The 14,546-nt window shown below is 37.9% G+C and overlaps 1 long non-coding RNA gene across 3 annotated transcripts; it reads left to right on the top strand.

The window, feature by feature from the left end:
- The first annotated feature begins 10,008 nt into the window (after positions 1-10,008).
- LOC145088967 (uncharacterized) lies at positions 10,009-12,500 on the top strand. Of its 3 annotated transcripts, none has more exons than XR_013701347.1 (4): positions 10,009-10,614; positions 10,892-11,342; positions 12,073-12,128; positions 12,255-12,500. It is a non-coding gene; the product is annotated as an uncharacterized LOC145088967 (long non-coding RNA). The 3 variants fall into 3 exon arrangements; XR_013701346.1 differs by having other exon boundaries at positions 10,012-10,614; positions 10,892-10,995; positions 11,788-12,128; XR_013701345.1 differs by having other exon boundaries at positions 10,028-10,614; positions 10,892-10,995.
- The last annotated feature ends 2,046 nt before the right edge of the window (positions 12,501-14,546 follow it).

Genomic DNA, 14,546 nt, shown 5'->3' with positions numbered 1-14,546 from the left:
AACGGGTAGGATAGGGCAACCTCATCCTCTCATTAAAAGTATAATATGAAATACAAAGTAACTACATGTTTTTTCAAAAATTTCCCAATCTTAGTTACTTTAGGAAAAGTGAATTGATGCAATTCCATGAAATTACACTTTGCACCCTTGCTAAGAAGTTAGTGGAGCATGTGTGGTTTACCGGCACACTAATTGGTTCTAAGCGAAGGTGGCAAAGGGTGATTCATTGGTTATCATAGTTCGATGGAGCGTGTGTGGTTTACCGGCACATCGAATAGGTGATCGTTACAATGAAGGCACCATGTAAATTTGCAAGGTAATTCATACCCGCTTTGTGATCCTCGGTATCCCAATCACAAACGAGAGGAGCATATCGAGATTTAAACATGCCATTGAAAAGTTTTAATGAATCTCATCTAAACCTAGGAATTCTCAAATACATTTAGAACTTAAAGTTAGGTTTTCATGGTGGAGAATTAGTGAATCGTCATTCACTTACCTTCAAATTGTTTGCATGTTAGATTACGGCATCCCTTTTCTAATATGTAAATATTGTTGTTGGATCCTAGCCCTAATTTTTCTTATTGGGTGATAATTAGGGATTCATATTCTAATTTATCTTTGTCCTTTTTATTTGTAGATGTCGAACGCAAACAACGTTGCTGCTAGTTCATTCACATTGATGAGCCTTTGTCAAAATGTCACTTTCGATGGGACGAACTTTAGTGAATGGATAAGATACATTCGCACTATTGCCCGCTATGAGGACAAGGAGTATGTCCTCGATGAGAAGCTCGAGAAAATCAACCCTGAAATCGCTACTCCGGCTGAAATGACCGCTTTTGAAACTCACGAGCGTGATGCAACGAAGGTACATTGCATCATGATAGCCACTATGAACTCCGAATTCCAAAAGTCCTATGAGGACATGTACCCGTACGAGATGCACCAAGACTTGTTGGAGAGATACCACCAAAATGCGAGACAAGAGCGTTATGAGATTTTCACTAACATGATTTCCGCTAAAATGGGTCATGGAGAGTCTCTTACCGTGCACCTGCAAAAGATGCAAATGCATGTCGACCGTCTTCGCAAGTTGAATGTTGACTTTGGGGAAGACTTGGCGATCGACATGGTGCTTCACTCTTTGCCTCCAAGTTACAATCAATTTAGGATGACCTACCACATGAACAAAGAAGAGGTCACCCTAAGAAAGCTCCAAGGTCTCTTGAGGGTCGCTGAGAGCAACTTCAAGGACAAGTCTGTTGTACCAACTCCCAATCCACCCGCTGCTCCTGTCTTGGCTATTAGACAAGGAAGGGGAAAGAAGAGGAAGGCTTCGTCTAAGAACCATCGCAAGTTTAAGTCCCGAGATGGTGCCTCTTCTAGTGGGACCAAAGTTGATCCTGCTAAACCCTGCCCTAACCCAAAGGAGGCAGAGTGCCACCACTGCCACAAGATAGGACATTGGAAGAAAAGTTGCCCAGAGTACCTGCAAGCCATCAAGGAAGGAAAGATCAAGCCATCTTTCGCAGGTATATACACAATTAAATCTAACGATTCACCTCATGCTATTTCTTGGGTTCTTGATACCGGTTGTGGTTACCACATTTGTTCTAATATGCAGGGACTAAGAAGAAATAGAGAAGTGGAGCATGGAAGAATAAATCTAATCATGGGGAACAGAAGATCGTCGCCAGTGACCAAGATTGGAGTGTATTCTTTAGTGCTTAGGAATGGTTTAACTTTAGATTTGAACAATTGTTGCTATTCGCCAGAAATGGCTAGAAACATCATTTCATTTCATGGTTTGTTTAGAAAATGTTTTAGATTTTCTTTTAATAATGAGAATGGTTCTATTTTGGCTTATCTAAATGGTGTCTTTTATTTTGAAGCTATACCATGTAATGGAATTTATGAAACCGTTATGATTGTAGATAACTTAGGAAATGATGTTTTATGCATGGATTCTTCCAATAGTATGGATAAAGCATCCTTGTGGCATTGTCGTCTTGGACATGTCAACAAGAAACGCATAGCCCAACTCCAAAAGGATGGAGTGTTGGAGTCATTCAACCTTAAGGAAGATGACACATGCGAATCTTGTTTACTTGGAAAGATGACTAAGTCACCCTTCACAAGTACGTGTGAAAGGGGTGAGGGTCTATTAGACCTAATACATACCGATGTATGTGGACCATTTAGATCAACCACGAAGGATGGGAACCGCTTCTACGTGACTTTTACCGATGACTATAGTAGATATGGGTGTATCTACTTAATCAAGCAAAAGTCAGAAACTTTTGAAAAAGTTCAAAGAGTTTAAGAATGAAGTGGAGAATCAATTGGGCAGGAAAATCAAGATGCTTCGATCTGATCGAGGAGGAGAGTACCTAAGTCTTGAATTCCACGATTATCTCAAGGAGTGTGGAATAGTTTCACAATTGACGCCACCTAGGACACCACAATTGAATGGTGTGGCAGAAAGGCGTAATCGAACCTTGTTGGACATGGTTCGCTCTATGATGAGTCGTGCTTCACTATCAATCTCTTTTTGGGGGTATGCCTTAGAGACTGCCGCCCATATCCTTAACCGAGTCCCTACTAAGAAGGTTGCCAAAACACCTCACGAGATGTGGACAGGAAAGCTCCCTCGTTGGCACATATCAAGGTTTTGGGTTGCGAGGCTTTTGTAAGACGAGATACTCACGACAAGCTCGAACCTCGTAGTGAGAGATGTATTTTCATCGGCTACCCGCAGAAATCCTTTGGATATCTCTTCTATAGACCGAAGGACAATGTTGTCTTCGTTGCGAGGAGAGGAGTTTTCCGAGAGCGAGAACTCATAAGCCAAGGAGACAGTGGGAGGCAAATCGAACTTGAAGAGATTCAAGAATTGATAGATGAAGGAACCTCTACCGCTGGCACTCAACCCGAGGAGGAAACTCCGGTTGAACCGATTGACGAATCCTTACCTCTTAGACGTTCCGAAAGAGTTAGAGTTCAACCCCAGTTTTATGGTTTTCATATTACTACCGAAGGGGACACGTATATTAGTGATGGTACACTAATAAACCTTGATGAACCTAATAGCTATAAGGAAGCCATGGCAGACCTGGAGTCTGCGAAATGGAAAGAGGCAATGGACAGCGAGATCCAATCCATGTATGATAACCAAGTTTGGAATTTGGTTGATAATATGCCCGGACGTAAGAACGTTAGGTGCAAATGGATCTTCAAGAAAAAGACCGACATTGATGGAAACGTACACACATATAAAGCGCGATTGGTTGCGAAGGGCTTTACTCAAACTCCTGGAGTTGACTATGATGAGACCTTCTCACCATTTGCGAAGATAAAATCTATTAGAGTGATGCTAGCGATTGCCGCATTTTATGATTATGAGATTTGGCAAATGGATGTCAAGACCGCTTTCCTTAATGGGAAGTTGGCTGAGGATGTTTACATGGCTCAGCCAGAGGGGTTTGTGGATCCGAAGCATCCGAATAGAGTGTGTAATCTTGAGAAGTCCATTTATGGACTTAAGCAAGCATCTCGCAGATGGAATCTTTGCTTCGATGAGAAAGTCAAAGAGTTTGGATTTGTACGAAGCGAAGATGAATCGTGGGTATATGTCAACGCCAGTGGGAGTATAGTTAGCTTTCTCGTTTTGTATGTCGATGACATACTACTCATAGGAAACGACATCCCGACTCTGCAGGAGGTTAAGTCCTGGCTCGGGAAGTGCTTCGCTATGAAGGACCTCGGAGAGGCTTCCTATATTTTGGGAATAAGGATAGTAAGAGAAAGAAGTAAGAGACTAATAGGACTTAGTCAGAACACTTACTTAGAGAAGGTACTAAAACGTTTTAGTATGGAAAACTCAAAGAAGGGAGAATTACAGATACAAAGTAATGCCAAGTTGAGTAAGACTCAAAGTCCGAGTACCGAAGCTGAAATAGCAGAAATGAGCCGAGTACCATACGCTTCCGCAGTTGGCTCAATCATGTATGCTATGACTTGTACTCGCCCTAATGTAGCCTTTTCTTTGAGCATGGTTAGCAGATATCAAGGGAACCCTGGCAGAGCCCACTGGATTGCGGTTAAGAATATCCTTAAGTACCTTTGGAGGACGAAGGAATGGTTCTTAGTCCTCGGAGAGAGTGATGACTTGAAGGTGCGAGGGTATAGTGACGCCAGCTTTCAAACCGACAGGGACAACTACCGTTCGCAGTCGGGCTGGGTCTTTACCCTAAATGGAGGAGCAGTGACTTGGAAAAGTTCCAAGCAGGAAACAGTAGCTGATTCAACGTGCGAATCAGAGTACATTGCAGCGAGCGAAGCGTCGAAGGAGGCAATATGGTTGAAGAACTTCATCAGTGATCTTGGAGTTGTACCTGCCATAAAGGAGCCCATGGAGATTTTCTGTGATAATGAAGGAGCGGTTGCCTTGACCAAGGAACCGAGAGATCATGGTAGATCTCGACACATCGACAGAAAATATCACTTTATTAGACATCGTGTAGAAGAAGGACAACTCGTAGTGAAGAGGATATCATCAGAAGATAACCCAGCAGATCCGCTTACGAAGGGACTGAGTAGGGTTAAGCACTTGCAGCATGCTAGGAGTATTGGGCTGAAGGATGATATTAGCATAGATTAGATAGTAGTAGAAACGTGTAATAGATCAATGTAATTAACATTTGATGATTAAATAAAAGAGTATTATTTATGAGTAATGTTACTGTCTTATGTTAATTGTTTAACTATTGTTTCATTTTGCATGTTTTGACTTCCAGAATAATTGAGCTTATTAAGAATAATCGAATTATTCAAATTGTCCACAATCGTTCATATGTTGGAAGTAGATATGATTGAAGATTGTCATGAATTGGTGTGTAGATTAACTAAATGTTATTAGACATAGCAAAGGGTTGCTGCGACGTTCATGAGTGCTTATGAACTAGTTTTGAGCATTGGAACAAACCCGCGCTTGCTGGAATCACCTTATGGAATATGATATAAAAGGGTGATCGCAAGACGATAATATCATATAGTCTTAAAACCTAGATATATGGTTTGTTATTTGTTAATTGGTTGTACATTGATAATGCGAAAACGCATCAGTAACTCGGTGTTATAAAACGCATTGTTGTGTATAGTTGATTAATGAATAAGTAAATGCATATAAGTCGAAGTTTATCTGTTACTTTTATCCCAAGAGGGTAAAAGCGATATCTCGGCCGCTCGATGATTTGATTTGACTTATGTGCCGGGCCCGGTCAGAACTGAATTGATGTGTTCGATTAAGTTATATGTCAAATGAATCGGACATCGAGAAACCAAAATGCTAGAATAATTATTCCATAGGATTGTCAGCATGATATCTAACAGAGGACTGTACGATCCCTTATCTAAAGGACAAGATTGATTAAATCAGAGTTTGACAGCGTCTTTGAGAGATACGATTCCAAATCGGATTGTACTTGTGCATATAGTTACTAGACTTATCCAAGTGGGAGACTGTTGGAATAGTGTCTAAGGCTGCAACTATATTAGGCAAGTATTTGACCCGATTGTGCATGGTCCTTTTGGGTTGCCTTCACCATAGCAACTTGACAGGATGATTTATTATGAGAGAATAAATATTATTAATATATTATGAGAATAATATAAGGAATAATAATATTGTTATTTGATTAATATAAGTCATAAATTAATTAGGATTAATTTGGTGACTTAAAGAGATTAATTAAATACGAGGGTATAAACTGTCAATTGTTTAATAGTTACACCTTGGGCTGTAAATCCTTCTTGGATAGGGTTGGACGATTTCTAGGGCTTGGGATAAGCCACAAATCGTCCAAGGGCTTATCATGGAAAGGATTTGGATTGCTTTGAGTAAAGTTATCCAACTAGGGTTTAAGGGTGAAACCCTAGGAGCCTTACAAGTATAAATAGACCCTTAGGGCAAGGGAAATCGGCACCTCTGCTAAAGCAAAGAAACCCTGGCCGATTTCTATTCCCTCTCCTCTCTCTCAAATCATCCTCTTGCTAGTTGGTGTTTGTAAGCCATTAGAGGAGTGACATTTGTGACTCTAAAGCTCCAAGAACAAGAAGATCAAACAAGTGTTTCAAGGTAAGCTTCTAACTCTGGTTTTGTATTGTTCTTATGCTCTATTAGCTATTAGAAGTCTTGGATCCAATGCATGTTTAATTAGAGAAACCTAGATCCAAGCATTAGGGTTTGCATGTGCGCATAGGAATGTTCATATGGCCAAAACCCATCACAAACTTGCCACTTGCAACTTCGACTAATAAAGCATTATCTAGTCTATCGACAGGCAAAGCTAGTTTTCTACCAAATTCCTGCGAAATAAAGGAGTAGTTGGCTCCATAATCAAATAAAATTTGGGCAGGCAATTTGTTTACAAGAAAGGTACCTGAAGCGACATCAGCTTCATCTTTAGCAGCTTCCAGTGTCATCTGGAAGGCTCTCGCCTTTGGCTTTGGCAGAATGTTGGGTTTTGCAGCCTCCTTCTTCTTCGGACATTCCCTCGACATGTGACCCTCCTCACCGCAACCATAACAAACTTTCTTGGTGAGGGCGCATTCGTTGGCATAATGCCCTGGCTTTCCACATTTAAAACATGTGGCTACTATGTCACATTTTCCGTGATGCTTCTTCTTACATTTGTCGCACCATTTCGCTTCGCCTCCTCCTCCTCTCGAACTAGACTTCGAGAACTTGTTTTTCTTGTTGGACCCTGAAGGTCCATCGAACTTCCTCTTTTCACCAACCTCTATCCTTTCCAGACCCTTTTCCTTTTGTTGGGCCTCCACATTCTTAGCTTCTCGAACAATTGTTTTCAGAGTGGTTGCCATCTTGACTGTCGGGCCCAAGTCAGCAGGCATTCAATTAGCGAACCTCTCGATCTTGGAGAGTTCTGTTGGCACTAGGTATGGAAATAACTTCATTTTCTCTGTGAATGCAGTAACATAGTCATCTACGCTCACTCTCGCCTTCTTCAAGTTTTGGAACTCATTGTCCAGATCAATCAGATATATCTCTGAACAGTACTGCACCCTTAGTTGTTCCAAGAACTCCTCCCATGACATTTTCAAGGCTTCTCCTCGTGGCATAGTATCCGCCAACAACTTCCACCAGCTCAAGACTCTGGTCTTTAGTTGTCTAACTGCAAAGACAGTCTTCTGTTTTTTGCTACAATCGCAACTTTGAATTACCATCTCCATTTCGGAGATCCAACCCATAATCTCAACAGGCTTTGGGCTTCCAGAAAGACTTGGAGACTTGGCGCCCAAGAAATTCTTATACATTCGCCCATCCTTATTGTTTCCCCTTTCTGGGTCTTTCCTTCGTTCTCCTTGAGTCCCAACTTGACTCACAATGCGACTATTGTTCCCTTCCTCCGATTGCTTGGGAATCAGCTCCGGTTGCTCAATGGACATGATAGGTTCGTCCCTATTTTCATGCAACATCTGTTGCATTTCTTCCATTTATTCGGCTAACATAGCCCGAATCATGGCTTGCACCCCATCCATTGTCATTGGCTCTGGTGTTGCTGCTACAACAGGTGCTTGCTCAATCACTGGTGGTTGATTCCTGTTTTCATCTGTGTTTCCAACGCCACTTCTGGTTCTTACCATTTTTGATCTACATACCGAATAAGGTGAAATTAGATCCTCATCCATGATAGATAATTAAATCATCCTTATCACTCCGAAATGTTTACATGCTAGTTCTAATATTGTAATCCTACGCTTAGAATCCTAAACACGTAAGGTCTCCAGATCCGGTTGGCATCAAACCATATATCCGAACAACTAATATCATATATGGCAACATATAACATTTAGCACATAAAGACATTTTAGGCATCTTTCCTAAAATAAACTATTGCTCGTGTCTAAAATATCACAGACACTCATCTCAAAATCTTCACTTTGGATTCTAAGTTTAAGTCTAGAAATCCTACAAATTCCTAGTTCGCTTAAACTAATGCTCTGATACCAACTGTGACATCCCCAAAATCACGGCCAAAAAATACCGTTTTAATTTATGTTTTTAAAATAATTTCAGAATAAATCCATTGATTTAAAATAGTTGCGCAAATTGTTCCCAAAACAAAATATGATAAAATAATATTTACCAAAGCATTTCATAAAGAAATGTATTTTCATTATATAATCAAAAATCGAGATGTCATATTCCGATACAGACCAAAAAGCATAAACGACATTTTACAAGCCATACAACGGTTATATACATGTACATGCTTATAAACAAAATAACTTGATGATTCATCCATCTTATTCCCTCGCGCCACTACCTGTAATACAAATAAAACTGAGTGGGTCAGGCTTGGGAGTCTGGTAAGCATATAGGGTTTTCAACCCATAATAAATAATTATATTTAATTTCACCAACCAACAATAACCCGATTACCCATTCCCGTTATCCTCACTTTACGTCCCTAAAACAACATCTATCTCAAGGGACCTAATCTAGGATTTTTCATCGGGTCGGACATTACTGCAAAGGGGTTTCCTCAACAATAGATGTCCTAAAGGCAACCATGAGGGGGATAGAGTACACTGGTGAACACATCGTTCACAACACCTACATGTTATGAACCTGCCAGCGTTCCACTGGACAGTTTAGAAAGAGTCTGTGGTCGTCATCCATACTCCGCTAGATGACTAGATCAACAACAACATCGAGGCCTCTCATCAGTTTATCACACGAAAACTATCTACCCAAGTTCTACCCAACATTTTGTAGATAACAATATACATATGCACACATATGCAACTTAGAAACTGATAAGATATTCATTTAATACTCGTTCCAGATATACAGATTCATTCCAAGTAACATATAATATATATCTATATACACATAGCATGTATTCACTCAGAGATACTTTTTATCTATGTGTTAGAAGAAAATGAATATACACTCACTTGATCAAAAGTGTTGGATTAATGTCTAAGTCCATAACTATATTTGGTATGTACTTGACCCGACTCGGCATGGTCCATTTGGGTTGCACTTCACCGACAAAACTTATATGGATAATCCTTTGAGAATAGCATGCATATGACTTATTTTAATATATTATAATTTCTAACACTACAAGAAAAGGGGCTTCTGTGACTAAAATATCCGAGATTGATTAATCAGTCTTGGATACAATGTATCTGAGACTGATGATTAGTCTCGAATACCATCTAGGACTGATTTTATTGTGTGAATCTTTAGAGACTGACCAAACTTATTAGAGACTAAAATTCAGTCCCTAATTTGTTTGTGCCAGTTTAGGTTTGGTGGGAAACACATTAGTATTTCAATCTCGAATAGTCCAAAGTTAACTATGACTTTGAACGGAAAGTTATTTGGGACTGAGTTTGAGTCCCTGATAAATTTGCGTCAGTTTTGATTGGGTATGAGACTTATTAGGGACTGAATTTCAGTCATTATTACAACCACACCTATTTGTGATTTGGATGAGAAACTTTCTAAAGACTGAATTTCAGTCCCTAATAGAGATGCACTATTTGACATTTGAATGAACACTTATAACTGATTGAATTTTAGTATATATGATTGATTATTTAGTCATAGATGCCATACATTAGAGATTGGTGAATTTAGTCAAGAATACTATTACAAATGAAACTTTTTAAGGTCTAAAATTCAGTCTTTGATAGAATAGTCACTTTAACTTTGGATGTAAATTATTAGGGGTTGGAAAACTTCCATCTTATTTATTATTATTATTTTTTTAAATTCCTTCTAAATAAAATTATATAAATACGAAAATTTGATGTTCCTAAAAGTAATAAAAATTTATACAACTTTTTTTATAAAGATGTTATATCTCAAATATATCGTTTTAAATTATTTTCAAACTCATTAAAAAAAATTGAAGTACCCCAAAAAATTTTGAACTCCCCCCAGATTCCCCTCCCCCTCTCCCGGTTTTGGTGAACACCCTTAATTACATTACATATATGCAATAAAATCACAGTATCCATATCTAACCTTTAATCATTGATCCACCGCCTCAAGTTCATCCATATCTTTAATCCTCTTCCAAGTGCCACCGACTACATGTTTCCTTCCCTTAAATCCCTCCACCATTTAAACCTCCGACCTTCTGGAGATTTACCACCGCCATTATCTTTCTTCACAACTTGTCCACCTAATCGAATCAATTGGCGTCTCAAAGCCCTAGAGACAAAATGAGAGAGATAGAGAGAGATGAAGGAAATAAATGCGTCTTTGCTACTGTTGGTCAGTGACGGCATCACCGGAGGGCAGGAATGGCGACCAATTCCTACACCGATTGAAACCTATGTTTTCCCAATTTCTGCATCTGAATTCTTCCCCAAAATATAGTTTCCGTTTTCAGATAACACGCTTCAACTAACGTTTATGAGTTTTTTTTTCTGTCAGCTTTTGATTTCTCGAGGTAATGAAGGATGAAGGAGAAACCATTGTTTACTTATTCTTTACAATTTTCAAATAATATGTCTGCATTACGTGCTCCAGATGATTTCATGAAGAATCATATTGATGAATGTTCATCGGTAATTTCATATAACTCCTTCAGTATCGAGATTACTTTATTTTCACCTAATTGATTTAATTTTATTGATACTTTTTACTTTGCCCCTTGGAATATATGTATCCAGATGTCCTGACTAATTAAACATTTTCTACTTTTTGTCGGTTGATTAGTAATATCCACAAGAAATTCTAATCATTTAACACATCTGAAGATATTTCACACGGAAATCTATCATACCCTTCACTGCCAAATATCCTTGTGAAGTCCATCACATATTTTTCCTGTTTATTTTGAAGGTATATCATACTTGGTGGGATGAGTTGCTGTGAGACAAAACCACATTCCATCTATATGAAGAATCTTTTGTTGAGGTTATCAAATATAAGTAGTGGAATCAATGGTATGCTTTCTTAAAATTCTGAAGTTTTTCGTGCTATGTTTCCAGATTCAGCCTTTAGTAGCAAGATTGTCATGTATTTGTAGATAACGACTTTTCAAAAGTTGAAAAGTGACATTATTCAATCATATATGGGCTCTGTAGAGCTCATTGATTTGTAGAAGCAATTAGAGTATTGGCAGGTACGGAAGAAAGAGGTACCCCGCCTGATGTTTTTGCTATAATTCACTTATAATCGGTCTTTGTAAATAAAAAAGATGGAAGAAGTGCATTCAATGTTAATTCAAATGAAGAATAATGGTGTTAAACCAAATTATTTTCTTTATTGCAAGATATTGCCCTTATCACAGGTGATTGTTTCCCAATTTAAATATTCATATACGATTACGCTTTTATGGTCATGTATGTATAATCAGTATCAATATTAGAATGCAATTGGCGATGGATTTCTAGCTTAACAGATATGATACACTGTTGCATGCCATAATTTGTTACATCCTTTCTAAAGAGATGATTAAATGGTGGGTTCCTTTAAGTTATGAATAGTTAATTTTATATTATCTCAGTAATCTCTTACAATAACTTCTTACTTGGTTTTGATATCTAATGTTTTCAGTGATTAATTATAAGAATGTCTATCATTTATTCATATACCAGTTGTGTTTCTTCTGTATGGATGTTGGTTAGATGAATTTTGACTTTGACTTTAGGTTAGGTGAAAGTGAGACTCTTTTGTATCTTTAATTCTTTTAAATCATGTGTTCACACGATATGGCATTTCTTTTGTTTTCTCAGATGGTTGACAATACAAAATTATTGAAAGAAAATTAAAATCTTACATCGGTGAGATATCGGGTGTTTTCATAAATGTGTTTTCAGACATGGTATGGAACGTACTTATGAGTTTTCCTTCTTTCCATGCTATAGAATACCACAAGTAACTAGCGTTTAAACTAAATTTTTTTGAAAATAACACAAAGCCGACCAACCCGCCTGATAATTGGATAAGCGTACCCTTCTATAATTTCCTATTTGACAACATGTCATGTTTGGGACTTTAATGTTTTTTCTTTGCTGCAGATCACTATCATCCCAAGCCAAGGTGTTCCAACCTCACACAGGCCACATTTTGACAAGTACACATTTTTGAAATTTGCATGTTTAATTCCTCTTTTTTAGCATACTAGATATTTTCTTTTCCATAAATTCTTTACAATTTTGTGGAGTTTTCAAGATTTTGAATTGGGTCTTTCTTGTAATAGGGGAAGAACATTCATATAGAGCCACCACAAGAGAAGTTCCCTACTTGTTGGTTTGTGCACACCTAAAGATTCTAAATCGCCATGTAGTTTCTACAAAAGTGGAACCAAATCATATGAGTTTAGGGCATGTGTTTTATAAATATTAATGGGTATGTTTAGAAATTTCGGAAGATATTTTTGTTTTAAATATTTCGAATCTTGTAAGACAAGATCAATTTTAATTCAAGTAATGTTTTATGTTTTCTATTTATTATGTTTAAGTTTTTATTACTATTTTATATTCCATTTAAATTTATAAAAAATTTTAGACCTAATTTTTACATATAAATGTGTTATGGTTAGAGATTAAATGACATTGTACCCGAGACTGGTATTTAGCCCTTGAAATATTAGGTTTGAGATTGAATAACATTGTATTTGAGATTGATATTAAGTCACTGAAAAATAATATTATAGACTAAACTAGATAGTTTAGAAGATTGATATTCAATCCTAAATGATATTATCAAATACTAATATGATAAAAGGCTGGTATTCAGTCCCTAAAAGATAGTATCAAGGACTGATATGACATCAAATTGGGGGTTTGAAGAAAAGAAATTAGAGACTGAATGGAATATTATCTAAGACTAAGTTTCTATCTTTAATACTTTGATGAATTAGGGATTGAGTTTTAGTCTCGGATACATAAAAAATCGACTATCTAAGACTAGGTCTCGGGGACTAGCTGGGAACTAGCTAAATCAGTCCCTGATTCTTATCAGAGACTGATTATTGACCATCAAGGACTGATTATGTCAGTCTTTGATACCCATTTTTCTTGTAGTGTAATATATTAATATAATCATATTATTTAATTAGTATTGATCAAGAATTAATTTATAATTAATTAAGTGATCAAAAGGAACTAATTAAATACGGACTCTTAGATATATATATATATATATATATATATATATATATATATATATATATATATATATATATGTGTGTGTGTGTGTGTGTGTGTGTGTGTGTAGTGGGCCAAGTTCATTTAGGTTGGGCTAAGTCTTTATGGATAGTCCATGGAGCTTTAACCCATGGATCCTAGGAAATGAGAGGTCATTGGTATTAGGGTTTAACCCTAATCCTCCACACTATATAAAGGGTCTTATGGTTCATGAAATTGGGCTAGTGGCTAGTGTGGATACACTAAAGAGGGCAATAACCGATTTCATAAGCGTGAGCCAAGTATCCATATTCTCTAAAGGTTTTCGAAGGTGTTTTGTGATTCCACTTGAGGCTTCCACACTATTGGGGCTAAACTCTTAAAGCTTGAACACATCAAGCTACATCAAAAGGTATGTCATCTAACTAGAACTTTGTAGTATAGGTGCTTCATAATGTGTTAGTTAGGATGAAACCTTGGAATATTTAATATTTGCATGTATAATAGAGAAAACATAGATTCAAGGTTTATAGGGTTGCATGTACACCATATGAGTGTTAGATTGCTCAAAACCCATCAAGAAGATGATCGGACATCACCACGACTCTAAGAGTAGTATTTCTTCGGTGACCCCGGGAGATCTTCACAAAAATCAGGTTTCTCGCGGGCAGAGTTTCGGCTCATAAACTTTACTTCTCTGGATCTTCGGGGCTTCAAGACTCGCTTCGGGTCTCGGGATGATACCGGGGCTTCGGAGGTATAATTTGCACGTAGATCGATGAAATAAGGTTGAGAGAGAAGAGATTTGGCAACCACAAACGGCTTCCCTTTGTGTTCTATTTATAGGGTTGGAGTCAGCCACGAACGTAGTGTGTTCCCCAAACGAACGCATGGCGTTCCCCGAACGCGATACGTAGGAGCGGGGTTCCGATCCTATACCTTATCCGTTGAGTCAGCATCGACGTGGCCAATCCGGAGCCAAGCACTGAACGCAGGGCGTTCCCACTTTGGGATGCGTGCCTCGAACTTCAGAAATTCATAACTTTCACATACGATCTCCGTTTTCAACATTATTTATATCCACGCGTAGGTGAGATTATGCTCTACAACTTTCGTTTAGTCTCCGTCAGCTAATTTTGACTTTTATTTTTATTATATTATTTTTAGTAGGCCGGGACAGGAAAACTCCGTTAGAAATTCATATCTTCTTCATCGGACATCCGTTTTCGTCTGTCTTTTTACCGTTGGACTACTATCGACGAGATCTTCGATTCTCGTTTAGATTGTTTCGGCTAGAAATCCCTCGATCTCAAATCCGAACTTCGGGTTGCATACTGCTAAGTCGAAACTTAGAAAAATCATAA

The sequence above is a fragment of the Lactuca serriola genome, chromosome 2, assembly GCF_051521515.1.
Source record: "Lactuca serriola cultivar US96UC23 chromosome 2, Lser_US96UC23_V15, whole genome shotgun sequence".
Classification (NCBI taxonomy): Eukaryota; Viridiplantae; Streptophyta; class Magnoliopsida; order Asterales; family Asteraceae; genus Lactuca; species Lactuca serriola.
The sequence above is the reverse complement of the archived record's forward strand: the minus strand, read 5'-3'. Positions and strand labels throughout refer to the sequence as shown.